This window comes from Camelus bactrianus, chromosome 13, assembly GCF_048773025.1.
Source record: "Camelus bactrianus isolate YW-2024 breed Bactrian camel chromosome 13, ASM4877302v1, whole genome shotgun sequence".
Classification (NCBI taxonomy): Eukaryota; Metazoa; Chordata; class Mammalia; order Artiodactyla; family Camelidae; genus Camelus; species Camelus bactrianus.
The window spans coordinates 11,772,330-11,791,874 of record NC_133551.1 but is presented as its reverse complement, the minus strand read 5'-3'; positions in this window follow the sequence as shown (position 1 = coordinate 11,791,874).

The window sequence follows — 19,545 nt, the reverse complement described above, 5'->3', positions numbered from 1 at the left end:
ATGTCTTCAGAAAGTATTGTTTTGAGTCTGGTCAGGATTTGTGGATAAGGACCATTGTCTCTATTCTCAAGGAGCTTTACTCCCATAAGCCAGTTAGGATTAAATAGAGGCTCATAACGCAGTACCCAAGAGAAACATGCACTGAGCAGAGAATTGAAAGACTATTTTGCACTCTCTTATTTGGCAAGTCTCTTCATCTCTCTGAACTACCTCTTCTTTACATGAAGATGCACAGCTACATCTGTACTTACTAAGGTGGAAAGAAGTATGGGAGGGAGTAGACCAAGTGGATGAAGCTGAAATATGAATGCTTTTTAAAAGGCACCTTCCCTTGCCCCCACAAATAAATCTAATGTACATTCTCTGACTAATAGACACTAGACAAATATGTTACAAGGGCTTTCCTATTCTTAAAATTCTGTAGAAGCAAATGGAAGGTTAAAGATTAAACATAACAAATTTATTTGCCAAGGTTTATAATACAACTGGTAAATGATTTTTATACCAGCATGTTATTTCATATGTGAAGTTCATAAATTCATCTGCAGTCATACATTTTAAATTTTCCTCAGGAGCAGTGGTTTAGAATCTAAGGGTTATAAGTTTTGATTCTGTTGTTTTGCCCTTATTGCACTAAATAGTTTTATATCTTATAGAGACATATTTAACTTATGTATTATTGTGCATTTACTTCACTTACTATTGCTCATATAACTGGAAAATATTGTTCATATCTATCTTACAGAATCATTAAGAGAATAAAGTTCGGCAAGTTAAGTAAAAGATGTTGAAAATTTTAAAGCTGAGAAGTTATGTATTATTGTAGCCATAAGGTATCTATATACACACACATATATACTGCACAAGAATATTAATTTTAGGCTCTCTTTTAAATACATTCTCAAGATGTCAGTTTTTCTCTTAAAAATGAAGAGTTTTAATTAGTAGCTTAGTCATTTATAGTTTTAGTTTTTGATGAGTCTATGAACTAATGAATCTATTATCATTTCAGATTTCACCCAAATACTAGCTAACCATATGATCCTGGAAAGTCACTGCACCTCTCTGGCCCCAGGAAATGTGGATAATTTATAAATGGAGATAAGAATCTGTACATAAGAGATAACAGCTATCTTACAAGATGCTTGTTAGAATTCAAAGCAAGAAAATGAGAGAGAGAACCATTGTCTGAGATAACACACTCTGTACAGAACTCCCCACTGCTCATATTTTATACAGTAAATGCACATGCCTATTTTGGTACCACTTCCCCAAATGTAATAATGTCTTACATCCTGTCTATATATGAAGCACCTCTGAGCAGCCTGGAGTCAGCCTTGCATAATGCACTTGTATAATGGAAAACTATAGCATAACTGTTGCTTTTTCAATGTTATTTAGGATTTTAAAAATTCACTTTGAAGAGTCTATTTCCATTTATAAATTTCCTTTTAAAGTGCTATCCAACGATATTTTTTAAATTGTCATAGTTAAAAAGAAAACCTCACTATTACTTTAAACTATATAATCATAAATATTCCTCTAAAATTTGCTAACATAAAGCAAAGGAAGGAAGGACTTTATAATCTTGAACATTACAAACTCAGCTTTGAAGAGAATCATTCATTACATTTTATGTATTTCAATCACTTTCTAAACTTTTAAACACTTCAAGTTTAGCAGCATTCATTATTTTGGAAATTTTACTCCCATATCTTGACAAGACTTTAAAAATACTTCACACATCATTAAAATTGAAGATAACCCCTTAACATTATTGATTATTCTTACATGATTAATATTTATAACATGTGCTATTACTTTTATGGTAGAGTTATCCATGAGACCATCATCTTATATAGATCATGTGAGAGATATGTGCAGATGTAAATGCAGATGAGAGAGAATGCATACATCATATGGCCCAAACATATTGTAAACATGAAGAAAATAAATTAGGAACAGATTTGTTTAAATTTAAAAGCTTTCAAATATGAAATTGTGTCCAGATTAAGAGAAGAAATAGGAATTTGATTTTTAAGTACTAGCCCTCAAAGTTCTTTATAAGACATTAAAAAACAGTCAATACACTGGTTTTATTTGAAAAGGCTTATGGCATCAAGAAATAGACTTTATTGAAGATATGATTAGTTAGTTGATGTACGTATTATAATAGTCTTAGATACATGTTCAATCCATAATTGTTTTTTGTCTTTTACCAAATAAGTAGTTAACATTAAAAAAAATTACCACAAAACATATAATCACTAATATTCTTACATAGTACTAATTGATACATGGTACTTACATATTAACTTTTGTGACTGTTTTCATTGGTGCTATCTGAGCAGACTCTGTAGTCAAACTGATACGGTATAGTAAAAAGTGAGTTGAACATGAACTTGAATGCCCAGTGGTGTAGTCTCAGTCCTGGAGAGAACTACCTTTGTAACTTAGTGAGAAACCACTTATCCTTTCTAAGCATGTGCATTTACTGTATAAAATATCAGCAGCCAACTAGCTGGTGTTTAAGAATTTTTCCAGCCCCCAAAATACCCTGGATTTGTGACAAGAGAGTTAACAGATTCATGTAAGTACATTAATCAATCAATATGAAAATAAATCAATATTGGGTTGCAATGGATGATATTAGCCGAGGAGTAGGGGTAACATTTTTAAGCTATGGGTCTGCCCATGATTCATAGAGCCAGCAGCTGAAGCAACTGTTTAAAGGTGATAAGCCGAGATTTCAGAGTGTTTCTTCAATGTATAACAGCCTGGGAACTTGGCCAAAGTGAGCTGATAGCTCGTGAGACGATGCTACATTTTTTATTTACTGCTGTGGACAAGTTAGGGCTGGTGGTGTTAGGGATGAAGTGTGTAGGAGTTCATACTGGCTTTGTGCATGGAAGTGTATTTTAATAATATTGATGATAGCTACTAGTTTCAGGCACTATATATGTTAGATGTATAATCTTCCTACTGAAATTCTAATTTCCCTTTTAATAGCTAAAGAAACTGAAGCTTAGGAAAATGGAATAGCTAGGACAAAGATGGTTGCTGGCAGAACCATTATTTGACTTCAGGTCTTGTGGCTCCAGAGCCCTCGCCCTTTCTGCTTTACTGCAGTGGTTCTCATATTTTAAAGCACATCAGAATTACCCATTTGACTTGTTAAAAACACCAGTGTTGGTGCTTAAAGACCAGGGCATCTGTTTCAACAGGCCTGTGGTGGGGACCTGAGGATTCATATTCTTACCAAGTTTCCAGAGGATGCTGATGCTACTTGTTTATGTTCACTTTGAAATCACTGCAATGCAAACATTTATGAGTCAATAGAATAATATTTTGATATCTAATGCCACATGATTACCACTGATATCTTATTATCCAGTTACAAGGTATATGATGCATATGCTAATTTTGTAAATGTTGACTCTCTGGAAATTTCAAATTGAGTTGTGGGCAATGGGCCATGATTATATAGAAGGTATTAATCCTTAGGAATCCTCAGCCAGAATCAAGCAGTAGCTTAGCAAAGGCAGGATGACATGAAATGCATTTGATGCCTCCAAGACTGGAGGCTTGAGAGAAAGAAAGATGACCATCAGCACAAGAATCTGAGACAAGAATACTGGAAAATATTCAACAGATTGATTTTTCTCAGTGACGTTCATGTAAAAGTGCTATTCTTGATGAGAAGGAGAGCCTCACAAAGGGTCTAATTCTGAGAAAATCTTGTAGATGTGGAGATTGATCTTCCTGGAAAGTACCATGAGTCACCCTACCTGTTCCCTCTGAGAGAGAAAAGATGAATTGGTAATGACAATGTCTGTTCTATCATCCTTACCAGATCTCATGCAAAATCCAAATTAGAACTGCCAGTTTATCCCTAAACTACACACTTCTTTGGATTGTGAGTATGGGGAATAGACGAAAGAGACAGAAAGAGAAGCTATGTATTAATGTTATGATAAAATGGCCTTTAAGTTTTATTGGTATCTTGGGAATTTTTCCCTAATCTTTTCATTTGCAGTCATTTTATTTCTAATCTCTCAAACATGGGAATTCAGAGTAAAGGGTGACATATTTTCTCAGTCATGTAGCCTAAACTAACAGGTTCCTCACCAGACATGTTGCTTGGTGCTTCAAAGTTATTTTGCAATCTGGACAAAATATTGAAAGTATTTAACATCCCAAAGCTCTTTCTGGAGACCCTGATGTTTAGAAGAAAGTCACATCGTGGGACAGAAGGAGTATTTTTGTGGCTGTAAGGAAGTGAACTTTAGTAGCTTTCACTTACTTGTATTTGAGATTAGACAAGCATTTTAGCTTTAGAGTTTTTTTTTCCACATGAGTACAAGCACGTTATTAATTGCTCTAACTCCCTTATTTTTTTATTAGATCTCACTCATGATAGAGTTTTACTGTATTTAGAATCCTATATAGATGCCATTTGCTACTGCTTTAATATTTCACTCTCTGTAGACACCAAGTTGTGTGTTCAGGGAAAAGACGTGTACCCAACATCCATTTAACTACCCTGCAAATTGTAATGCGAATTAAAATCATGAACATTTATAACAACTACTGCAACTAAACCTAGGCTCCTAGAGTGCTTAATCATTGAGTAATTCTACCCCTTTTCTCCTTGAAGGATCTCAAATGAGCTGGCATCATGTTTTCAAGAACCTGAAACCTGCTGCTTAATTCTGCTCACACACTCTTCCTACAGGGGCTTGATGCAGCCCGTACGTTGCCCCCCTTCCCCAACCCCCTCAACAATCAGAAGATTGGGGAAAATACAGTGCTGCAAAATGAAACTTCCCAGTGATTTCAAGAAGAAAACTATCCAGGGGAACTTCAGATCAGAATTCTGGGAGCTGTTCAAGCCTTTACAGGGCAGTAAATTGGGTTGGCTTAGCAACTCAGTGGTGCAAAGCCTCACCAAATGCTCCGTGTTCAAAAAGGGAATCTGCCTGCTGTCTGAGTCTATCATTTTTTCTTTGGTCGTCCTGCTTCATTATTATTCTGCATTGCACTGCAATCCTCACGCGTCCCGATTTCAGCCCCCAGCTGGCCTCTCTAGCTAGGCTGGGAGAGGACCACACGGCAACCGGGAGGAACTGGTACTGTTTCATTTCTTCTGCCCTTTCCCCTAGGGTCCAACAAAGCCCTTGTGGCGATTCAACCCTGGGACTGCCCCTCCCACCCCCAGCTTGCTTTCCTCCCAGCGACACAGCTGGGCTGGGGATGAGGGGGATGGTAGCAGAGCAGCAATCCCCATTACTTGCTCCCCAATGAGTTTTCGAACGCCCTGGGAGCCTGTTAGAGAAGTTGTTTCAGTGAGGGCAGTGCTGAGGTCAGCTTAGGGAAAGGGAGCTGTCTCGGAGCCTCCACCTGATCGAGCGACATCAGTGGCCACAACACCACCGACCATCTAGAGTCCCGGGAATAGAAATGTACTGTTTGTAACCGCCACCCGTTTCCGCCTCGGACACACACCCACATCCTCTCTCAAGGGCTCCAAAGGCTCCTTGGTTTCAATCCATGTGGACCTCCTTCTCCCAGCAACACACTCATACACAGATACACAAACACACACACACACACACACACAGACAAACACACACACACTCCCTCACTCTCGAATCAAAGGCCAAAACCAGCGCTCAGTTTCAACCCCAGGTGGTCCATGAAAATTTCAGGGAGTCCGACTTCCTAGAAGCATAAAGCAGTCCCAGAGGAAATAGAGGGGAGGGATACATGTCCATACTGTAGCAGGACAGGGACCCCCGACTCAAACATGAAGGTTCTCTCTCAGCATCTGTTTCAGTCTTGCTAACCTCAGGGGAAGGGTTTTGATGGTGGCGGTGGCAGTGGGTGGCTTTGTGTTTGCTGTTGTTACTGTTTTGTAAAGACATTAACCCAACCTACCAACCTTTGAAAAACCCCCTCAAGATAGGACAGAAAATTTCCTAACGTTGCTGTCAGATCAGACTGTCGGCTTCAGGTTGGGGAGTGAGGGTTATCAGTCGAGTGGACAAGCACGGGGCTGAAACCTCCGGCTCGGCCACCTTGGGGTGAGTGAATGGAGCCAATGAACGTTGCTGGCAGCATTCCCGCCTCATGGACACCGAGAGCCTTTCCAGTAGTAATTAACCGCGGGAGAGGGTGCGAGCTCCGCTCTTCCAGAAGAGCTCTGTGGCAAGAGTAATACCCAGAGCACAAGGAAACGTAGATCCTTCTCGAAGTCCGGGGTCCTACGAGAAGCCCCGAAAGCAGCTCAGGCACAAGGTGGGAGAGGCTGCCCACAGGATCCCTCCAGCTGTGCCCCGAGGTCGGTGCCTTCTGTACCTTCCCTGCACGATTTGTGCGCTCCCCCGGGAGCTCCGGAGAAGCAGCGTGGGAAAGCACCCCGCGGGTGTCTGTTTACGTGGGAGGGACATTTAAGCACGACTTGGAGATTCACAGTTTCTATCTGATTGAAACCTAAAACAGACGCTGCAGCTGCAGGCTGCATTTCAGAAACCTCAGATTGCTTCTGTGTGTGTGTGTGTGTGTGTGTGTGTGTGTGTGTGTGTGTGTGTGTGTGTGTGTTTCACCCTGAAATAGGTATGCATCAAGTCTAAGCATCCCCTGCCCTGCCTCTCCCCACCCCCCAATTTACTGCCCTCTATGGCCTTTTATTTCAGATGGTGACAGTGGAGATAAAATGCCCAGATAGGGCTGCGTCTCTTTTCAACCCCACTGGAGTTGTTCAGGCCTACTACTGAAAGCCACTTTGTCTTCTGCTCTGAGGCGTTTCCTCCCATTGAGCCTTTTTGTCATTGCTGTCGCAGGCAGAGGTGAAACGGTGGAGGGATGAAAAATGCGGACAGAAGGTGGAATTCTTGGGCCGGAGCTGTTCACCTGGAAAAGCGCGTACCTCCAACTTCCTGAACCCCAGCACTAGTCTGGATTAGGACCTGCAGAGCCCTTAGAAGGATTCCCCATCCTGAGCTTCCCCGTGGGCCTGAAAGACCGGAAGAAAAGCAGTGTGGAAGACAAAAGAGGTCATAGACGTCGGGGGAAACAATATTGGAGCCATTGCAGCAATTTCAGTTTTAGGAAAAGTCTTGAGACTCAGGTGAAATTAAAACAAAATAAGGAGAAAGGGAAAGAGAAGAAGAAACAACTATCAACATTGGCACCACTGGTTGACCAGGAGCAGGTCTATAGCAAAGAGCCTCTGTAAGTTTGCGTCTCAGAATTTGAGGACAGCGCTCCAAGTTGTAAAATATAGGAGATGCCTTTCAAGTGGTAGATAAGTGGCAATGAAGAACCTTATTTACCATTAAAAAAATTTTAGTGGTCTGTAGAAAATTGATTTTGGAAGGGATCAAAGCAGAGTGTGAAATACTCCTTCTTCCCAATGTCCTCGAAACTGGAATATACTCAGTGGACTGATTATCTCTGTCCAAAGTACAGGAGAGGATTCCCATTCCCAGTGCCATTCAAAGCAAACCAACATGCCATTCTTTTCTATCGACGCGTCTTATCGAGAAAATACGGTAGGTGCGGGCAGCCGGGCTGTAATTGCACGCGGCCCGGCTCGTGTTTGTCAGGCTGGCGTGCTCTCCCTGCTTCGGAGACTCCCTCTCTCCATCTGCCCCCCGAATGTGTTTTGACTCAACAGGTATCAAATGAAAACTCCCACTTAACCCTCGGTCATCTTCTAGCAGGGCCATCTCAATGATTTTCTTGCCACGAGCTGTTGCTGGCTCCCTGCGCCTCCCCCACGCGGAACGCGCGTCTAGCAGGCAGCCCCAGGGCCATCCATTAACCACCAACTCCTGGAGGTAGGCGAACTAAGCAGAAATGTGAGGCTCCTCACACGTCGAGCCGGCGACGAAAACCCCTTGTAAGCAACTACTCGGCAGTGTAGTTACGCCGTTTAGGACGAGCGTTTTGGCTTAGGGCTGTGCTAAGACTCTAAGGGGAGAAATCAAGCTTTAAGGAGCAGGCTGGGATTACAAGGCAGTTGCTGCCACAGAGATCAGGGACAACTTCTTGGCATTTAGGGATATAAATTAAAATTCGAGACATGCCACCCATCACTGGTCCTATTAGAGGAAGAGGTAACCCCTCCAGCTCCCTCCACCCAAAACATGAATTATCATTTCCGCTGAATGCAAATGGGCTCCCTTCTGTGGGGGGACAGCCAGCTGCAAGCTGGACAGTAAACTGTTTCATAGCGACGCGGCCCGATTGCGGTTCAGAGGCACTCCTTTACAAAGGAAGAAGCGTCCGGTTTGTGTTGACAGCGGTGGCGCGCCTGGGCCATACTCGCTCCCCCTCCACCCGCCAACGCACACACACCGCCCACCCCCGACACACAGACACCCGGGGTTTGAAACTAGCTGCACTGAAAACGACATCCGTCGAGTCGATGTGAGCTGCCGTGAGCATGGGGAGGTGATTGTTCAAAAATGATGGCATGAGTCATAAACACCGCCTGAGTATTCTTTGCAGCAATTAATGGGCAGCAGGGTGCAGGAGTAGTTGTAGAACAGAGCTGGGGATCTATTTTCTCCCCGAGGACAGCTCTCCTTCCAATGATCCTGACTGTCCCTTGCCTTCCTGCTTAGGAATAAATTTTACATCCCACGCATTCCCCTCCCCTCCTTGTCTGTGCATGTGACACTCACTCTCTACCTGTCTGAACGCCGAGACTTGCTGGGGATTTTCTTTTTGGTCGTCGGCTAACGACTTTCCTCCTACCTTCATTCATCCCCAAAGGTGGCTGTTTACACTTCGTGGCATCTCAGACCTTTTAAAAGCCCCCATTTAAACCCAAACCTCTACCACAGGACCTAGGGAAGCTCCCCTATCATTTATCAACACACAAGAGGCCACATAGAAATAGTTCATATATGCATGCACACATTCATGTTGGGGGGAGGGAGATGCTTGGAAGACCTCTATGTTCTAAAGCATTTAAAATAAGCACATTCTTAAAATGCCGGTAACTTTCCTACCTGAAAGGGTTAAAAAGCATTTAAACAAGCGTCTTTAATATAAATATTCCAGCCAAAGCATCTAACCTCACTGGTTTGACTAGAAATCAAGGTAATCCTCACCGCCAAGAAAGTCTTGCAGAGGAATTCTGCCTGGATATCCACTAGTTAGAGGTTATAGGAACCAACTCACGTATTCGGTTGAGCATACTGCAAGAATATTTATTGAGCACAAGCTCAATCACTGCACTGAACGCCAAATTTGGCAAGCAAAATGCATTTCCTATCTGAGGGGGGAAAAGGAGCTGTGAATCAACTCCTTCTTCAGTATTATCAAGATTATTTTATCGGTGCAAATTGCAAAGTAAGCGACCTCTCTCCAGCGACAAGTCAGCTCACCTCCATCCAAAGCAGAGGGGACCCCCGAAAGCAAACCTACCTTTCACACAAGACACCGTCAATAAAAAGACGAGGTTCCAAAATTTAAATCCACTTTTAATCCCCATTTTCTTCATCAGGAAGAAGTCTAGGCGGCCACATTTAGCGCATTTTCTCGTGCCAGGCTTCGGGGGTTTGGATTCCTTTGCTCGGCTTTCCCCTTTGCGGATCCCTTTCATATTATTCGCGGGCTCCTAATTCCTGCTCCTTGGCTCGGCGCAGGGGAGTTGTTGCTGTTGTTGGTGCGCGGGCACAGCTCGGAGTGAATGGTGTTTCGGGATACCACAGCAACCTTGACGAGGACTCAGCCATCTCTCTCCAACGGGGGCACAAAGTCTCCGTTACTCTGGATTCTGTCTTTTCTTGTGCGTTTTTCCCCTCCACCAAAATCTACCCCAATTCTAGCTCGTTATAGCAACCACCAGACACCACTAGTGAGCGTCTTAGAGCCCGGCTCCTCGCTTAGACAAACTCCCCACAATATCTGAAATTAAGGGGCTTGATTTTTTTGCCCCCGAATAGATCAATTCTGCCTGTAAAAGAAGCCCAAGAAATATTATATTAGTGAGCTCTCCTTTGCAGCCTGTGAATATAGAAGCACGTTAAAGGAGTATTTTAATCGGAGAATCTGTGTTGCTTTTGGGGAAACCGTGATGATAATGAATCGGACTCCATTGATGCCCACGTCGTTATAATAAGACATGTGTTACTACTGTAGTTGCAGCGTATTTCAGGGAGGCGTCTCACATTTACCATCCTGTGATTTAGTCAGAAAATGGGAGATCACAGGGAAAAATTTATTTGCACACGTGTATTTACATATTTAAGTGCCTACATGTAAATGCACAACCAGTTTTTTTTTTTTTTTGATTCATTAGGCAAACCGATTTCATCCGTGACCAGGGCGGACGTGAGATGGGGAGGGAGTCAGTCATCTCCCCAAAGAGTTCACCCTTTCATCCTCCCTACCCCATTTTCAGTTGATGTGTGCCGCAGTTAAACTACTTTATCTGTGGTACTTATCTGGAACAGACCCATTTGTCTTCATTCTGAGTTGTTCCCAAATATTTAAATGGGAGGTTTCTTTCAAAACGGGTAACATACGTATCTATACATCTGGACCTGGCAACGCCACACACTACTCAAGGGTTAACGTCGTACAAGAGAAGAGTTCTCGCGCCATCTACTGGCCATGGCTAAGCCTCCCGCTTTTCTTTCTATTAAGGTACCCTACTTCTCTCATCCCAAGGTGTAGGGGAGCTTCGTCCAGAGACCAGCGTGTTTTGATTTCCTAATCTTTTTTTGGCTGGACTTGGCTCAGATCTTACAACTCACAAGTTCCTTAGACTAGGTGCCAGATTGGCGATCTAACCTTTTCGGGAATCTGATACCATCTCAGGAAGGGGAGGGCTGCAGCACTGGTCCTGGAATAGATCTTTTGCAAAGGCTTCTGTCTCCATTTGCATGCTGAATGCTATCAGGGGGATTCGTATTTGTCTACAGGGCTTGGTTCAGAGGACTGCCCAATTTGAGTCTGCAGCTCTCCACCTTGCCCACAAACGATGGCTCCCTTCCCATACACCACATGATTACCTTGATCACCTTTTGTCTCAGGGCTCAACTTGGAGCTGCCCGCTCAGGAGAGCAAGGCTATTGCATCTGGAGGGAATTCTGCTATGGGAAGTGAGCACAGTGCGAGCGTCTATAGGCTTGTGTGGTTTGTGGGTTCAATCTGCAGGCATAGGAAGGATTCTGAGATCTCCGGGTACGTGGCATTTTGTGTGGGTCTGTGATTCTCCCAGGGAGTGTGTGTGTGTGTGTGTGTGTGTGTGTGTGTGTGTGTATACACACACGCAGTATAGTGAAGGGTACGTGTGTGTTTATGGAAATGATGGAGAGTATGATTTTCTACGCATGGGTGTTTTCCCAAGTGTGTTTGTGCAGTATATATGCGTGTGTATGAGAGAGAGAGAGAGATTTCTCTCCCGGGTAGGGAGCATTAGCAAGAGGCAAAAGCTGCAGATGCACAGCTGACCTCACTAAATTTGGAGAGGTACTTTCACATGAGATGTGGCAGAATACTGTTTGTTCTTGCCAGTGCTTTCTTTTATTGTCTGTATATGCAGATTCCAAGGGAGTGGGCGACAAGGTTGGGACTAGACCGAGATTGGGAGGATCAACACTGAAAACGTCATTAGCCTGCTCAGCCACCTTGGTGGCAGCTCTGGCAGTGATTTCAGTCAAGATGTCAGGGTGTGTTGCTGCTGCTGCTGCCTTTTCTCGATCAGACAAGGAGTTAGATGCAAACAGGTCCTTGGACTTAATGAGGACACTCAACAAAGTCCTCCTTACCAAGTGTACAGAGGTTATTCACCTCAACTGATTTTACTTTTCATTAAAAAAAAAACCCCAAAATATTGGGTGTATGTAATCTATTTGAACACGTGGGTATTTACCCCAGCAGGAGGACTTTACATCCCAAAACTTTATTTCTCATAAGTGAGAAACATTTTGGTAATTATTGTGCAGAAATAAACTTTGACTATGGGACCATCATGACTACTACTAAGATACCAATTTCTAATATTTATTGTCAGACATACTAATCCTATAATCCGATTATCTCTCCCTAAAGGAATCCTGCCTATCATTTCAATGTGAAGTTGTTAAAAGATTTATCTGGTAGCTCATAATACAACAAACAATACTGTAGTTTCTACTTTCTACAGCTCATAGTAAATCACAAGCTATTTTTTTTACTTGCATCTTCCAGCTTCTGAGACAGGATGGAAAAATCATATTTCACTGATGGGAAAAGCTAAGGCATTGGGGAAATGAAGTGATTTATCCAAGGTCATCATCAGAAGCCCTGACATTTAGTCCAATACATTTAGTGCTGGGTCACACTCTCATCTTTCATGCTAAACAGCCTCCTCTTCAAGGGAGCATTTCCAAAGGTATTCTGGAAACATAACATTATCAGCCAAAATCCTGAATGAGAAATTCCTCAATTTCTCTTGAAAGAAAAATAGTATCTAAATTTGGGTGGGAGAAATCATTTATCTCAGCTGATCTGTAGGAAAGCAGCACAGGTGTACATAGATTTATTTAAGACTGTTAGAAAAAAAAGACTGTTAGAAAAAGAAGATTAAAAAATAATGAACATAATAGCAAACATTGAGTGCTTACTGTATGTCTGACATTGTATTATATTTACATGATATATCATATTCAATCTGTTTACAACTTGCTGAGACAAGTACTACAATTAGCCTCATTTTATAAGTGAACAAATTGATACACAAGGAACTTAACTATCTGCCTTGCCTGAGGTAATATACTTAAGAGGAAATATGAATCTATGGTGTCTAATTTTTGGGTCAATATGCTTGCCCACTGTACTGTCCTATGCTAGCTCTCAAAGATGCTTGTTTTAAAATAGTCTAGTAACAGAGAAATGATTTTTATAGTAAACGCACCTGGATAATTTTAGATAAGCAAAGATATAAAAAAATTCACAGGTGATCAAATTTTATATACACACATACACACACACACACACACACACACACACACATATGTGTGTTACATATATGTGCTACACACACACAAAGAAAAACTTTTTTTCTTTTTAAACTTGTCAGTTACTAAAATTCCCCCTCCTTCCTTTCTATCTTTCTTTCTATCTTTCTTTCTTTCTTTCTTTCTTTCTTTCTTTCTTTCTTTCTTTCTTTCTTTCTTTCTTTCTTTCTTTCTTTCTTTCTTTCTTTTCTTCTTTCTCCTTACAATCTACTGATCTGCTCACACACAGGTCAAGGGGAAAAGTGGCTTGGTAAGGATCATCAAGCCAATCACAGTGATGAAGTACCTCAGAGAGTTCTTAACAAGAGTTTAGATCAGAAACATACAGCTTCTTTAAACTGGAAGTACCAGATTCCCATTCCGTTTCAGTGGCTCCCCAAATACCTATGGAATACAATAAAATGTGATCTTAAAATAGGCTTAGTTGTCATTTAAAAGGGAGAAAATAAGCACCATTTCCAAAATTGCTCGATGTTAAACCAGGTCGTTGATATGTATTTGTTCCGTTTTAGCATCACAAGGGCAATATCCCACAGAAAAGTGAATGAAACAGAATGAGTACACTGAGAAAAAAGCCAACATAAAGACTTGGGAAGAGGTTACATTTAATTTTGAAAAGACTTGTATGTACTTTTGATATTTGTCAACTTATAAAGTGTTTTTCTTAATTCGTGTCATGGATAGACAGATTTACACAAGGATTATTGTTCAAATACACAGTAAAATAAAACGTTGATTTACAAGTAATGAAGCAGGCATTTTCCTATTTGTTCCCAGTTTTTATTTAGAATTTGTTGCCAGGAGAGTAGGAGAAAAAGAGGAATTCATTTTCTCATTTTTCTGTAAATGCCCATTCTTGGGTCCATCTCTCTAAACTCTCCAACTCTTGGGAAATAAAGCATTCAGATTTAAATGTTGAATCTAGAATAATGTAGGAATTCTAAAGCAAATCTATACATTGCCTTGATTTGCAATAGCCCCTGTTTGCTTGAGGAGAAAAGAAAGAGATCTAATATTCATGATAAAGTAACTTTTCTTTAAACAATCTTGTTTAAGAAGATAAATTATCAGGTGGCTAAAAGTGTCTGTCCTGCTGTGAATCAGGAAGCACTGTTGACACTGGAGATGAGCCTCTTGGAAGTGTTACTAAATGTGCTCTCCTAGGCGCTCGTTCCTCTTAGGCCCTGACCCCTCTTTCAGTTTAACAGTGGGGCTTAACAGGCATTTCAGTCTTTTTAAGTTTTACCCACATGAAGAAAGTCAGAAATTGAAGTTTCTATGCCACAGAAGGGTAATAATAGTGTATTTTAAACAGTGAGAGAACAGAAAAGCCTTAAAACTGAAGGCGGATTTGCAGCACATGGACAGACTTGGAGGGCATTATGCTAAGTGAAATATGTCAGACAGAGAAAGCTAAATATTGTATGATATCACTTATATGTGGATGATATGATGTACATATATATGGAACCTAAAAATACAGCAATCTAGTGAATATAACAAAAAAGAAGTAGACTCACAGATATACAGAACAAACTAGTAGCTACCAGTGAGGAGCAGGGAGGGATGATAAAGGGGTGAGGGAAGTCCACACTATGGGGTGTAAGACAGGCTCAGGGATGTATTGTACAACATGGGAAATACAGTCACTATTTTGTAATAACTGTAAATGGAAAGGAACCATTGAAAGTTGTATAAAAATAAAAACTTTTTTAAAAACTGAAAGCAGTATCTATGGCTGTATCCACACAAACAAACTTATTTCACTTACTTATTTTACCTACTTGGATGCCAAAAAACTTATTTTTGACATGAGCCACATATATAATAAATTTAGAACATTAACATCCCAAGACTTTTAGCTGGTGCCTTCTTAAAAATAGACAATATAATGTAAAATACATGATAATTTAGTATAAGCTGTGTGAGCACGTTTCCCTGAAAGAAGAGAACCATGGTAAATAGTTGGGGAGCATGTGGTAATGATGCTAAAAGGAAGGAGACAAAAATGGAAAGAATCCTTAAAGGCTATTCTGTCTGTCCTGAAGTATATTTCACTCTCCTGCTAACCCTGGGCCTTCTATCACTTAACTTGTCTCTGTGTAGAAAAATAGAAATAAATACTTAAACAAAAGATAGATTTGCTAAACAATCAGGATAATCCAGGTCTCTTCTTTTCATAAGTAATAAAGTTGTTTTGCTGACATGATCTGAATAAATCTCAATTCCCAGTGTGGCAGATCTTCTTATCATCATTTCTTTAATATAGTTATGTGGTATCAGCCTCAGATGCACTTGAGGATACATAAATATTTAGAGAACACAAATCAAATGCGTGGATTTCAAAAGATACCAAATCTATCAACATTACTATCAAAATGCAACGCATATTTGATTTCATGCCCTGAAGTTATCTGCCAATAAACTCATTTTTTCTACTTTTTTTATCATCTACTAATCTGCTAATCTTTTTTATCAACTGCTAATCTTCAAAATAGGTTATAATATCTTGAGATAAATGCATATGTTCAAATATTCAGAGTTCAGGAAAATCACTATGCATTTTATTTTGCAATTTGCTAGTCTATCATAGATTAGGTAACATGTGTGAGACTTTCTTTACATTTTCTTTCATTTTTCTGGTTAAAATATCAGTTTTATGAAGTTTTGCTGAGAAATCTAAATTTAAAAATAAACAATTCTACAACTGAAAGTGAATTCTGGAAAGGTGCAAGCTTTAAATTGTATTTGATCACAATCCCACATGCCCCAACCAAGCAGAACACGGCCTACAGGTAGAAGGCGAGTACATGTCTCCTGTGCTTGGACTTTCCTTCTACAAGATGGCAAAGTGATTTTGTTGGTGATAAAGCAGAATTTATTAACTTTTTATAAATATAATTGTGAGATTATTCTTCCCTAAATATTTGTAAACTTAAAGTAGAGGAATTATTAATAGTAGAACTGTTGGAGGTTTCAGAAATATGAACTCTATAATCCATGTATATGGATTCATATGCCAGTGACTGAACCATATTAAAAGCATAAATATTCATTACTGCATAATTTGACCCAGTGTTTAAACTTCTCAAATGATCACTAACAACTCTGTTACTTCCTTGGTTTTTCAAATTTATCTAAATTTAACAAATGTTGAAATATTTCTCAGAATAAAAAGTACAGTAAGCCAAAAAATATAAACGTCCTTTCTTCAGGGGAATCTAACAGTGACCTTGACATAGAAGGATCATTTTGGCCACCAAAGGAAATGAAATCAATGCAGCTGATTTGGTCTTGTTACACATAATCCAATTTGGATTATAAGTACTAATAGCTGCCCCATCTGGACAGGGATCAATTTCATTTTTACTCTTTGTGTAGCAAGTATCATTTTCACCTCTGTGTTCATTTATTTAAGAAATCATTTTGAGCTCCTATTACAAGGAAACGAAATCAAGATCTACACAGTATTCTGAAAGAGCTTTCAATGTAATAGAAGGGATAGAATATACTATTAAGTAACAATAGTGAATGTCAATAGTATAACCATTTTAAGAGATATGCCTGTAAAACACCAAGATGGTGGGAGATTATTTGTAGTTGGGGGTAATGGAGAAAACTTCAAGGTAGAGGTATACATTTGAGCCATTCTAGAATCATCTGGGGATGTTTGGCAGAAAAATATCTTGGTGGAGAGGTTATTTTCCAGAAATATTTTAAGTAAAGCTAGAAACTCTATAAGCATATTTAGGATTTGATCAGTTTGTTTCAGACATGGCAGATGAGGCCAGAGAAGTAAAATTAGCCAAGGAGAAGTGGGGATTGGGAGACAATAAGTGTTCCTGGCAAATATTTTCTACACTTTCTCTCTCTTTAGTAGACCCTAATGATTGGTCAACTCAAGTAAATTTCCAGGGGCACATTTTTAAAACAACTCAATCAATGGATTGTTTCACTGAATACACAAATCAATTTGTTTTGGTATTTCATATGCAGTGGTTTATAAACAGAATCAATTTAACCTTTTAAGTTGATTGAAGTCATCAGGCATTTATTATTAACATAGTAAATAAGGTTTAATAATCATTAAATAATATATTATTTAATATTAATATAGCATACAGTAAATAAAATATATACTATATAATATTAGTGTTAATAAATACATAGTATAAATCAGTAGATAGATCTGGAATTTTTCATCTTTGTTTATTTATAGTAACACTGAACAAATACTGTATTTGCAAATATGTAGAGAATTTACCTCATTACCCAGAATATGAATACCAATCTGAATTTTGGGAGGTTTCACATGTCTAAAATGGACAATGAATCTAGAGCATGAAAATCAAAAAATCGACTTTCAGTTACCTGGTTTTTGATGTCTGGTAAATTGGCTTTTTTCCTATACAACTGATCCTTGAACAACCCAAGTCTGGGTCCACTTGTATGTGGATTTTTTTCAGTACCATTTTTTCTATACCATTCTCAGTTGGTTGAATCCAAGGATTCAGAACCTCTTGTGCAGAGGGAGGGCTGACTGTAAAGTTACAGGCAGATTTTCAGCTGCCAGGCGGGTGGCCGCCCCTAAACCCTGTGTTGTTCAAGGGTCAACTGTATTTCTATCTGGAGGAAAAAAAATGACCCTGAAACAAGTTCCCTCAGGTCACAAGAATAAAAGAACAAGGCAGTGGATATAAATTAAGAATTCATCATTGAAGAGGTGACATTTATTTACTCATATCAAACTAATTTAATTTTATGCACCCATTATGTGCCAGATCTTACTAGAGGTGGCATGTAATAAGTGTTAATAAATGTTTCTTTGTGTAAAAGAATAGATGAATTACTTACCTTGATGATAATGCCTCCTAAATAGATATATTTCATGTTTTCTTTCCTTAGTAAGATGAGAGGATATTTGTCAAGATCAACAAATGATTAATGAATAAATTAATGAGTAACACTATCCTTATTCTCAAGGGGCCAAAGTCATGAAAATGGGTGAACTTTAAGATAGAAAGAAATGCTCAAGTGTAAGATAGAAAGATAGATAGAGGAGTTAAGTTAAGATAGAAAGAAATGCTAAGTTAAGTTAAAGTTAAGATAGAAAGAAATGCTCAAGTGTAAGAGCTTTATTGGAAATAGCCAAGGAAAGAGAAAGAAGAACCAGTGAAGAACACAAGAGAATATCAGGACAAAGGAGGGGAAGAGACCATGAAGTGCGTCAGTTACCTAAAGGCACCATAAAAAATGGAGCTCTTGTAGCTCCACTCTAAATGGTCCAAATCAGAAGCTCTGCTGCTGTGGCCCCAGGAGCGTGTGTTGCTAAGCTCACACTAGTAATTCTGCACATTCCTAATATCTTGAAAAACAGAGGAGAAGTTTCAAAGGAAAGGTGGAAAAATTATCTAAAAATATAAGCACTAAAAAATCTGAAAAACATGAAGTGTACCACACATGTGAGAAAATCCTTCTGATTTTCCTGTTTTTAGCATAAAAAGATACTGACGTAAGCATACACCAGGGATGGTGGAACAGAAAGCTGCAAGCCTGGATTCTTGATGGCTATGTTCAGCAGCTAAATCGATCATACCATCACCTACTTCTGAACTTCTGTTATGAGAATAACTCCCTATTCATTACAATAAAGTAAGTAGGGTAAAAATGTATATTCTTGTTTACAGTGCATTGACTTTGTAATAAGGGGTAAAGAATGAATGCTTAAGAATAATAACAGTTATTGAGCATTTACTACACACCAAGTGTTCTGTTCAGAGTTTTGTATAAACAACTCACCAAAACCTCACGACAACCTCCTATTAGTGGGAAAATACATGAGTTACTCGTGGAGGTGAAGGATAACAAAGGTAGTAAATATATGTTTCATAGATCATGAAAGGATAGGAAAATAGATGTGGGAAACTTGCTAATTCTCAGGTACATCTGGCATTTCTCCTGCCCATTTTTTGCATTAATTTAAATCTTATATCTGTTTTGTGGCACAAGTCAAATCCACATCCTCCTTTAGGAAATCTTCCTTAACAACATTTAAATAACATCTTTCCCTTTTTTTGACTCTCTGGAATTTAGATTTAGAGCCATGACCCTATGACCTAGATTATACATTTGGTGGTAGAAAAAAATGCCTTAGACCTAGAAGAGTACAGGATGTTAAATAATTCCTGTCAAATGACATTTAACCGTTTTACATTTTTCACCTATAAAAATTTTCCATTATGTGACTTGAAAATTCTTATTTTAGGTTTACCTGTAATCATCTTCATTTAAGTCAGCAAATGTAGTTAATTGGTTACTAATAGATAACAGTTCTTGTGGTTTTCAGCTAAGTTATGTTTCTCTTCACATCTCTCTCTGGTGATCCAGGTTAAGGGAAATTTGAGAACATACATAACTACTTTTTATGAAGCATTAAATATTTTTCTTCTTTTGCCTCCCTACACAAGTCAGTTCTCTTTAGCTTCCTGCAGTGATTAGAACTGACACATTCACATATGTATAAATA